This window comes from Molossus molossus, unplaced genomic scaffold (genome assembly GCF_014108415.1).
Source record: "Molossus molossus isolate mMolMol1 unplaced genomic scaffold, mMolMol1.p scaffold_m16_p_2, whole genome shotgun sequence".
Lineage (NCBI taxonomy): Eukaryota > Metazoa > Chordata > Mammalia > Chiroptera > Molossidae > Molossus > Molossus molossus.
In genome coordinates, this window is record NW_023425355.1 from 49,349,541 (window position 1) to 49,361,593 (window position 12,053).

General features: G+C 43.6%; 1 pseudogene; it reads right to left on the reverse strand.

Annotated features, from left to right (window-relative positions):
• Positions 1-424: 424 nt before the first annotated feature.
• LOC118636641 lies at positions 425-1,672 on the reverse strand (annotated as a pseudogene).
• Positions 1,673-12,053: the final 10,381 nt, after the last annotated feature.

Consider the following 12,053-nt stretch of genomic DNA (forward strand, 5'->3'; position numbering starts at 1 on the left):
TTATCCCTCAGGTCCCCCACAGGGCAGTACTCCAGAGTGGAGGTGAGTAGGGGAAGAATATACTTTATGCCAGATGGGGAGCTGGGACAGGAGGGGAGACAGGCACCTTCACCTTTTGGGTCTATCCCTCTCCCCTGGGACCTGGCATTGCCCTCTGGAGTGGGTTGGCAGACAGGGTTTATGCAAAAGTGAGTGGGCAAGAGGTGGCACGGAAACCCAGTCTCATTGCCCTTTGGCAGGACAGAATGGTTAAAAGGGGCCATGCTGGCCACAGTGGCTCCAAACAGAAGTTTATGCAGTGTAAACACAGGAAGGTCAGAGTGGGGTTTCCTTTGTCCCAGGCTGTACCCAGGAAGAGAGAGGGGAGGTCCAGATAGCACTGCCACACCACCTGCTTGGGGCGCCACGTGTGCCAGGGCTCTAGCTACTCCGCGGCACAGTGGATGATGGTGAGGATATACAGGAAGATGTTGATGATGTCTGTGTACAGGTTCAGCACCAAAAACAAGTACTCCTCTGGGCTCAGTGACAGCTGCTTGTTTCCCAGCAGCAGCTGGGTGTCCACTATCAGAAAGCAGGTGAAGATCAGCATGCCAAATGAGGCATACATGATCTCCAGGATGCAATTTCAGATGAAGATGCAGAAGATGGCGAAGACGACCAGCACCACCATGCTCACCAGGAGCACACCCATGCATGACGTAAAATCATAGCAGATCTGCATAGAAAAGATGACCACTATGAAGCAGATGGTCATGGTGATACCCACAGCCACAATGACTGCTTCAGTATTGTAGAATCTGGCAATCATGCCCACCATGTAGGGCAGGCTGATGGTCAGGATGGACAGTGCAATAAGGTTACAAGTGTGTTTTATTGAAAATTTCAACAGCTGCTGAGGACAAGGGAGATGAGGAAGACAGGATAGGAAACATAGTAGGTCCAGACATTCTCCTGATGAAGTCCTTCACCTCCCCCACGTACATGAACACAGCCACCATGGACAGTCATGGATAGTTGCAGGGTCAGAACCAGCAACACCTTCCAGATGAAGGCCTAGTGGATGCTCTTGACATCCCAGATGGTGGCAGCGAAGTCTTGGTTGTCATAGTAGGACAGGGGTCCCTGCTCATGATAGTTCCCATGCTGAGATGAGCCAGGGTCCTGGGTCCGGAAGGCCTGTAGCTGTCCATAGGTGTTTGGTGGAAAGGGGCTCTGTGGATATGGCCCCTGAGGGTAGCTCCCTGGGAAGTAGGGGCCATGCAGAAAATCCCCTTGGTAGTAGGGGCCCTGAGGGTAACCCCCTTGTAGGTAGGAACTGGGGCCCTGGGGATAACCTGGCTGGCCAGAATGGGAAGGCTGAAGGGGCTTGTGGGTAAGCAGCGGTTCTCAATCTTCCTAATGCTGTGACCGTTTAATACAGTTCCTCATGTTGTGGTGACCCCCAACCATAAAATTATTTTTGTTGCTACTTCATAACTGTAATTTTGCTACTGTTATGTCTTAGACGACCCCTGTGAAAGGATCATTTAACCTCCAAAGTGGTAGTTAGACCCACAGGTTGAGAACCACTGGAAAGGGACCCAAGGTAGGGAGGCATGGAGAGTGGATATCCAGTGTTGGGGGGAGGGTAGCTATCTCCAGACACCAAGAAACTTTTCTCATGAAGCATAGCCTCAGGTTCCATGGTCTCCCCCACTCACAGGATGCCTCAGGACATTGTGCACGGTGTCCATTGAGTGGCTGCAAATTGATGGCCACTGTGCTCACACCTGATCCCACACCCACTCTGTAGCTGGCTTGGCTGGACCTCTATCCTATTTTTGATGGATGGTATTTTGTCATTTTGTGTCAGTGTTGGAAAAAATCATCTTTTCATTAGTCAAACATTTTTTTCAATATTTGTCATGTGCAGGCAGGTACTGAGGAAGGTCTGGGGATATTAGGAGTTAAGAGATGGTATATTCTCTTAAAAGAAAGAAATACCAATACAATGTAATTATCCTGTTTAAAGAAATGCCTGTGATAAAGTTGGGACAAAAGAGAGGTTCCATCTAGAGGGGTCAGTGAAGCTTTTCTTACCAAATTCTTCAGCTAAGGTTTGGATCATGATCAGAGAAGAGTTAGTTGGACTAGCGGAGAAGAAACAGGAGCCACGCATTCAGGTGAAGGAATCAATGTGTGCAAGGGTGTGGGAAACATTGTGCTTCTGGTTTCATAATTGTAAGAAACAGCCTTTATAAGGCCAGAATTTGAGGAGATTAAGCTGAAAAAGAGGATACATTGCCCATGAAAATGTATTCGTTTCTTATTCAAAGTGTACTGTTTGTGTAGCCTTTACTTGTAAGGTTATAGAAATAGTCTGTTTAGAGGTTGGTTTGTACCATAGTTCACTACAGACACCTAGAGCAATTATTTTTCTTCCCTGAACTGAGCCAAAGAAGGGCTCTCAATCAGTGCACTTCTAGCTCTAGGGACAGCTCAAGCATTGAAATAGACCTGAGGCACTGATAGAGAATAACTTTGAAGATGAAGAGGATAATGTCACCCAAGTGGAATGTGACATCTCATTATGGGCCACCTATTGGCAATGTGTCCTCAAGGTGTAGCTAAATGTAGTTCAATTCCATTTGAGGGTGGACTTCCTGAAAATGAAGATATTTCTAAAAATGTTGCTTCATTGGAGTTTGGAGGTACTGAATTGAAGAATGACCTGTGAACCTTGTGCCAGCTGTATCTCCAGCAGCACCCAAAGCACATTTTGTCAACTTCCTGTTTTTTATTTCCTTCTGGTTTAAGTTTCTTTCTTTGCTGTTGCTGCCACTTTCACCTTTTCTCTCTGCACAGTTAATCTTTTTTATTTTTCTGTGCCAGAAGTAGATCAGTGGCACACAGGGTTAAAAAATTGAAACTCCCTTTGCTTTATATTAAAAAATATTTTTAAATTACTTTAAGTTCCAAGGTCATATTTACTTATTTATTTATTGTCTTATACTGAGGAAGAATCAAAGTCATTCTTCCTAGGAGTGGATTTTTATTCATATAGATATTGGCAGCTTACCCAAAAGACAATACAGGAAGAATCTTATTTAATAGGCTCCATAGTACTAGCCTTCTTAACTGACTAAATTTATAGAATGGGATACATCTGTATATATGTTTTAAAATGTGTCCACATAAAGCAGATGTTCTGTGTACTTTGCATTTGCTTTAAAAAAATTTTTTTAACCCACTAAATGGGAGAACATAATTGCCAATGATACATCAGATAAGGGGTTAATTTCCAAAATATATAGAGTACTCATACAACTCAACAAAAGGAAGACAAAGAACTCAATTAAAAAATGAGCAGAGGACCTAAAAAGACACCTCTCCAAACAAGACATACAAATGGCCAAGGGACATATGAAAAAATGCTTAATGTTACTAATTATCAGAGAGATGCAAATTAAAACTTCTATGAGGTATCACCTCACACTTGCCAGAATGGCTGCCATCAACAAATCATCAAACAACAAGTGTTGGCGAAGGTGTGGAGAAAAGGGGACTCTAGTACACTGCTGGTGGAAATGCAAACTGGTGCAGCCACTATGGAAAACACTATGGTGTTACCTTAAAAAGTTTAAAATTGAACTGCCATTTGACCCAGTGATCCCACTTCTAGGAATATACCCTAAGAAGCCTGAAACACCAATCAGAAAGATTATATGTACCCCTGTCTTCATAGCAGCACTAATTACAATAGCTAGGATCTGGAAACAGCCCAAGTGTCCATCAATGGATGAGTGGATAAAAAAGCTGTGTTACATATACATAATGGAGTACTATGCAGCTGTAAAAAAGAAAGATCTCTCATCCTTTGAGATGACATGGAGGGACCTGGAAAGTATTATCCTAAGAGAAACAAGCCAAACAGAGAAAGACAATTAACACATAATCTTACTTATTTGTGAAATATAATGAACAAAACAAACTGATGAACAAAATAGACCCAGAGACATAGAAGTAGAGTACAGACTGACAAACCTCAGAAGAGAAGGTGGGCGGGGGGAGATAAAGCACAGAACTTACATGCATGTATGCATAACCAATGGACACAGACAACAATGCTGGGGATGGGGTGGGTTGGGGGGGATCAGGAGGAGGGTGTCTATGGGAAAAAAAGGAGAAACATCTGTACCAAAAATAAGTTAATAAAAAATTTTAAAAAATAGACGTTTTCCAACATAAATAAATAAATTTTTTTCTTTATTGATTTTTAGAGAGGAAGGAAGAGGGAGAGAGAGATAGAAGCATTGATGAGAGAACATCAATTGGCCACCTCCTGCATGCCCCCCCAACTGAGGATTTGGCCTATAACCTGGGCATGTGCCCTGACCAGGAATCAAACCAGTGACCTCTGGGTGCATGGGTCAACGCTCAACCACTGAGCCATACCGGCCAGGCTCCGTTTTTTTAAAATAGCACTATTCTTTCTAAAAGAACACCACTACTACTCTGTAATAGTAAGAAAAAGGGTACCACCATGAAAATTTTTGTCTAAATTCCTTTCAGTGATTTCCACGTCCAAATATATTATCACATCAAAGAGTAGGAATACGTTTATATGGCTCATTACATATGGTCAAATTGTTCTCCTGAAGGACTAAGTCAATTTATCATGCCATTAACAGTATTAACCTGCCCAATTCCCATGCAGCCCGTGGAGCAATGCTCACACTGCATTATTATAATTTTTATTTCTGGTACTTTTATTAGTATATAATGGCAACTTAAAGTGGCTCTAATGTGCATTTAATTTTTACATAGGCTGAAGCTCCAGCCAAACTTTACATTGAGATTCAACTGCCTATTCAATGTCTCTAAGCTGAATGTTTCATCTCCATCCCAACCTAACAAGTGCAACAGAACTCTGGGAGTCACCCAATGATTCCCACCTCCCTGACAGAACTACCTTCTACCCACGTACTCAAACTCAAAGCCAGGAGTTATTTCTCCCTTCCCCTCAGATTCAATCCTTCAGCAAGTCCTTTTGACTCCACCTTTACCACACATTCCAACTCCATCTCCATCTTCACTGCTACTCTCCAGGTCCAAATCACCATCATCTCTAACCTGGATTGCTGCAACAGCCTCCCAACTAGTCTCTCTTCTTCTATCCTTTCCGCCATAGAGTCTATGCTAAACAATAGCTAAAATGTGTTTTTAAAAACCTTAAGTCAGATTTTGTCACTCTTCTGTTCAAAACTATCCAGTGGTTTTCCATCATGCCTTGAACAAAATTCAAACTGCTTATACCCGAAATATGGTCCCCTACCCATCTCTTTCAACTAGTTTTGTCTCCTACTACCCTTGTTCTATCCATCCCAGTCATATTGACCTTTTTATTGTTCTTTAAATGCATCATTCCTCAGGGCCTTTGCACTTGTGGTCCCTCACAGCTGAAGTGCTCTCTACCCGAACAATTTCTCATAGCTGGTTTCTTCTCATGTTTCAGATGTGGCCCAGAGAAGTCTTCCAAGAATACTGCTCCCACCCCTGTCATGTTGTATGTTGTCCCATTTTATTTTCACTGTAACACTGAAATGATCAAATTAGCATGTGTAGTATTTGTTAACATTTTTTATCTGCACCCTCTCTACCCCAAGTCTGAAAGTTCCATCAGGGCAGGAACTACACCTGTCTGGTTCACTGTTTTATTTTCAGAGCCTAGAATGGTACCTGGCACATAGTAGCAACTTGATAATGCCAACTCTTACTTAAACCAGAGAATTTATCAACTACATTTAGGTGGTGTTGCTTCCATAGTGAGAATACTAATACTAGCACCTAAAGATTAACTGTGCAATGCTAATGCAGACTTGCTTGTTCTTTTGGGCTCCTAGAGCTATCAACATTAATCAGTGAACTTGAAGATCAATCAAGTGTACTTACCAAGCATCTATTTGCTGTAAGACTCCTTGGGGGATAGAATGATGAGTTACTCTCAAAGAACTAAGTCTAGAAAGAGAAAGAAATTAAGACAATTAACTAGAATTTGAAGCAGTAAATGGTGAATGCCACCAGAAGCATGGAATACTTTGGGCCACAAAAAAAATGATAATGGTTTTAATGCTTTTTCACATAAAATTATTGTTAGAATTTCTGGAAATATGCTTCATTGGCTTTCAGATGTGCTAGTGCTGCTCCCTTCAAGAGTCTGGAACATTCACAGAAAGAGTTTGTTGTAGTTGTCACAGTAACTGGTGTAGGGAGGGGTACCACTGCCATTTGGTGGGCAGATGGCCAGAGATGCTAAATTACCTGCAGTGCAGGACACATCTGTACAATGATGAACTCTTTACCCCAAAGGCCAATATAGAAATGGCTTATCCTTGTCCATCTAGAACATATGGAGAGGCCTCGGGAACTTCCAGATTAACTTTTTTTTAGCATGCTACCTTTTAGGTAGTGATTTCTGAGCTGTTTTCTTTCCCTGAACTGTGTTAATCATTTTGACCCACATACTATACACACCAAGTATTTAGCAGAAAGAGTCCAAGTGAAGGATAAAGAACAGTAAGATCTGCCCAGCAGAGAAAGACAAATATCACATGATCTTTGGGGCCTTAGCATAGCGGGCTTCAAAACCCCAGCCCAGAGGAAAGGTACCACCTATGGATAATGCTCAGTCCCAGGCTGTCAGCCCTTCTCCAGTGATGTCCAGAGTATCGTGTGTTAAGATTATTCACATTTTCACAGTCAGCTCTACTGCATTTTCAACAATTCCCTAATTACACAGTAATACAAGAAGCAAATCCTGAATTAGAATCCTTTTGAGTGGGGGCTTTTTTCCCTACAGTAGGGCTCCGGAGCCTACAGGGTCAGGAAGGTCCCAGGACTGATGGGCCATGACCTCAGCTCAGAGCCCAGCTAAAGGGGCCAGCGCTACACAGCTCTGCCTTCCACAGGGGAATCACAGACCAGGCCTTCTGGCATTTCAAGAAAAGCTGGAAATCCTGATATATATATATATTTTTTTAGATCTTCTGGCTTTTCAATGATTACCCCTAATTCAATGGCTTTTTAAAACATTGTGCAGGCAGAAGCATACTCATCTAAGGCTGAACTTGACCCAGCGCCCCTTCCCTGGCTTGCTCCCTCTGCACACTGAACCCAAGAATCTGTTTAGTTACATGCACCTGGTGCTCTGCAAGGATCCAGGAAATTCAAAAACAGGAGTTAAATACGATGACAACTGGGCGAGGTTCTCAAGAAAGATTGAGACAGGGACAGGCTCAGGGACCCAGGTAGGGCATGCCTAGTGATTGGTACTGGTCTTGCCATACTCTTCCTTGCTCAAAAATTTTCAACATCTCTGTTTCTTTTTCTTTTTCTTTCTTTGTTTTTTTTATTTTTTCTTTTTTTTTTTTTTTTTTTTTTTTTTTTTTTTTTTTTTGATACGTGCCCCTAGCAGGAACTGAACCCGGAACTCTCCGGTCCACAGGCCGACACTCCAACCACTGAACCAAACAGGCCAGGGCAACATCTCCGATTCTTACTGCATAAAATTACAAGTTTTTTTCAAGGCTTTCCAAAACATGACCCTACCCCACCACACCAGCCTTATATTTCATCATGCCCCCTATCCATCTTCCAATCTAGCTGAACCAGTCTTCTCTGAAGTCCTTCAAACATGTTGATTCCCTCAGCCAAATCTCTCTCCCTAAGCAAGTCCCACTCACCTTTCAAAGCCTTGCTCACATCCCACCTCTTTTATGAAACCTTCTCTGTAACAGTAAATAGTAAAATGCTTTTGTGCTCAAGAACTGGTGTCAAGAAGACCTGGGTTCAAATTGCACCTCTGCCATTGACTAGCTGGGTGATTTATTTAACCTCTTTGAGCTTCAGAAGATGATAATAGTGCCTACCTTACAGAATTTTTGGAGGATTAAGGGAAATGATGCAAGAAAAGTGCTTAATGCCCAATAAGTGCTCAATTAATGTGAGCTCTGATATTACTATGGTTGAGCTTCGTCTCCTATAAGTGGTCCAGCCCTTATACTTCTGAGCAAAGCATCACTAGAATCCACGCAGTCCACATTTGCTCAGACTGGGCCCCAGGCATTAGTCTACATCAGCCCCCAGCTTGGCTTTATTTTTTATTTTTGAAAAGTTAAAATAATTTTTATTTTTTATAATTAATTAATTAATTTTTGTTACAGATGTTTCTCCTTCCCCCCCGATTCCCCCTCCCCCTCCCTCACTGCCCTGTCCCCAGCTTTGTTGTCCATGTCCATTGTTCATGCATACATGCATATAAGTTCTGTGGTTTATCCCTCCCCCACCACCCCCTCTTCTGGGGATTGTCAGTCTGTACCCCACTTCCACGTCTCTAGGACTACCCCATTCCTCAGACTGTTATGTTCATTATATTCCACAAATAAGAGAGATCATATGATACTTGTCTTTCTCTGTTTGGCTTGTTTCGCTTAGGATAATACTTTCCAGTTCCCTCCATGTCGTCTCAATGGATAAGAGATCTTTCTTTCTTACAGCTGCATAGTACTCCATTGTGTAAATGTACCACTGCTTTTTTTTATCCATTCCTCTATTGATGGACATTTGGGCTATTTCTAGATCTTAGCTATTGTAAATAGTGCTGCTATGAAATGGGGGTACATATATTCTTTCTGATTGGTGTTTCAGGCTTCTTAGGGTATATTCCTAGAAGTGGGATCACTGCGTCAAATGGAAGTTCAATTTTAAATTTTTTGAGGTAACATCATAGTGTTGGAAAAGGCCTTATTGCACCAGCACAGGGAAACGTCAAGCCAAGACTCTTGACATGTCACTGAAGGCAAGGACTCTGCAGCAAGGCCAGAGCCCCGCTCCCTGGCGTGTGGATCAAAGAAGAGAGGGCACCCTCAGTTCCCACTAAGGGGGGATGCCATTGCCAGCGTACCCCAGGGAAGTGCCCCTAGTGACCTCAGCAGGAGCAGCGTCCGGAGCATCTCCTAGTGCGGCGCCAGGGCCAGAGGAGGTGAGGCTAGGTCTCCGGTCAAGGGAGAGGACCAGGAAAAGAGCCTGGGCATATCTCTGGAAAACCTGACCGCAGTGACAGGCGGGGTGGCTCCGGTCTCCTGCGCATCTCCTCCCTAAACCACACCGAAGGTTCAGGGTGGCTCTGTCTGCAAGGCCCTACTGTCCCGGTAAGCCAGGGCGACTGGCTGGAGCGGGACGTGGCCCTCTTCTCTATGAGCAGAGCTGGAGGCATTTACCCAGAGCCTCAGAAACCACTGCGTCTCTGCTCGGGTCACCACCGGGATAGCGGGTCTGCCGCCGCTGCCTCTTTCCAGCCGCCGCAGTCCCATCCACAACGCTCACAGTCACTCCCTGAGACTGTGGCCCACGAGGTCAGCTGTTGTATAGCATAAGTGTCCCACAACAACCAAGTCAGCGACGCAAGCGTGTACCCGGAAACCTTGCGCCCTTCGCCCAGCTGTAGCCCAGCGCGGGCCGTTCAGCACGTTACCAGCCCTCAATGGTGCCACAGGAGCCACAGCAACAATAGACTAGTCCCGCCCCTTGATTTCCCCGAGGCCAATCTCCTCCTGAGACCTCGTTCGAGTGGCCCCGCCTCTGTTGTGCTGCAATGCCAGAGCCAAAGTTTCTGTGGTTTCTCCTACTGATGACCAGGCTTCGTCTGGGCTCTTCCATCCCTAAACCTCACACAAAGTTACAATGACTCAGGGACTGCAACATACCCAATCTGCCGACATCCACGCGACCTATTTCCTTTTGAATAAACGAGTATAGGATGGCTTAGAAGTACTTTTGTTCACCTCATCCCTGAAGCGGGACTGCTGAGAAATGTACACCGATTGGCCAGAATTTACACTTCACAAGGCAAGCAAGAACCTCAAAGATCATCCACTGACTCTATCCCTGCACTGGATGTTTTGGTGTGTGTGTGTGTCCCTGCCCTCTAGGCTGGACAACTTCCAGTGATTCACTGGCTCCTCGGACCACGGCTTGGCTCTTTGCCTCGTGATTTGAAGCTGAGTGAAGCCGGCCCCCTGGTAACTTCTGCCTCCTCAAGGCCATGCAAAGCCAGTGTTGTCCCTGTTCCTATGGTGGTCCAACAATTTGAAGACAAATCTTCTGGCCCACTTTTAAAATGAAAGGTGGAAAGTGAGTCTATTATATCCCAATCCTCATGCTCCAAACCCCAGGGTACAGATGCTTCTGTACAGAGCATACCAGGACTGTCATGTCCCTTGTCTAGACACTAGACTTTTCTACTTGAGCTCGCTGAGATGACATTTGCTTTCTTGACTGCCACATCACATGGTTGACACATATTAGATTTATTGTCAACTCACCTCCAGGCTATTTCTTGCTACTGCAGCTATCGCAAGACTCTGTTTTCTACTTGGTTAGTGACAAATGTCATTGGATTTTGTTTGTGTGGGGGTGCTAATTTCACTCTCTTCTGTCAAGGTGCTAGCTTCTACCTTCTAGCACCTTTTTGCTCACTCATTCTGTCCTAAATATCTCTCCATCTCTGCTTGCTACCACTGCCTTCCTCAGGTCCTCATCCTGTTTGCATATCCTGGCTGGCTTCCCAATGCTCCTCTTTTCATCCGTTTATGCCAGAAGCCAGAGTTGTCTCTAAAACACATGATTATGTCACCATGCTCCAACTAAACAGCCCCACCCGAGCTTCAAACCCTTTTCTATTCCCTTTCTGTCCCCGCCACCTTTGCTTTCAGGATAAGATCCCAAATCCACAGCATGGCATATAAAACCCTTGGTGATCTGGCCTCACCTGCCCAGCCTCATTTCTGGCTGTTACACCTCTACCACAGAGCACTCCATAATTCAGGTCAATTGAACTTCCTCTTGTTTCTCAAATGAGCCATGGTCTCTGACACTTCTAAGCCTTTGCTACAAAGTCTTCAACAACCTTCTCCCTGCCCTTCTAGTTCTGCCCTACAACACAGAGATGTATTTTATTCATTGATCACATCTAACTTAACACCTACTATGTGTCAAGTATTTGGGGTAATTAAAATGTGATTTTTAAAATTCTAATTTAGTTCTTCCATCTGAGTAAAGTGTAATAATTCTGCTTCCATTCCCATTGTCACACAGACATCAAGCAGCCAGTTGGAATGATTGGTTTAGACTTCAGATTCATCCAAATAACTGAAGGGTTTGGGGAAACTGACACTGAAATTTTCTTCCTTGTTGAGTGAAGGGAAGCAGATTTTGTCACTGTAAAATATGTCTTTTTGGGATATTGATTATTTTAAGCTGGTTATTATTGTTTTTAATCATCACCTGAGGATATTTTTCCACTGATTTTCAGATAGAGTGGGAGGAAGGGAGAGAGAGAGGGAGAGAGAGAAAGAAACATCTGTGTGAGAGAGACACACCAATCATTTGCCTCCTGCACAACTCCAACCAGTGCTGGGGATCGAACCACAACCAAGGTAAGTGCCCTTGACAGGAATCAAACCTTAAGCTGGTTATTTTTAAGAAACAAAAGACTCAAGAAGAGCCTCTTAATTCACTCTTATCTGCCTAAAGGAATTCAGATTTAAAAACATTCTTAAAGGAAGGGAGCTAACACCTTAGCATAATATAAATTAAGTGTGGCAGACACAGAGGAACCTAGAAAAATTTGTTTGTAGATTACCTTCTGTGTTCCAGTGTTTCTGAATGGCCAGGCAAGAATGTTTACCAAATGATTGCTCCTTCTCATCTACCTGTGAATTGCCTGCTTTCCTATTGAAGTCCCAAACCCTTGCCTCCCTCTCCTTAGTGCAGAATGGCATATCAGTCTCAACAGCCTGTTTTGTTCTGGGGTCCCTTGTTCTTAGGGAGCCCACATATGTACCTATATAATAAATTTGATTATTCTCTTCTGTTAATCTCTCTCACGTAAATTTAATTATTACTAGCTAAACAAACTTAGAAAGGTAGAAGGAAAATTATATTTTCCTTTTTTGGCACAAATATCATTAAATAGTAAACTCATTTAATTAATTTGGCAGTTTGAAGGCTAG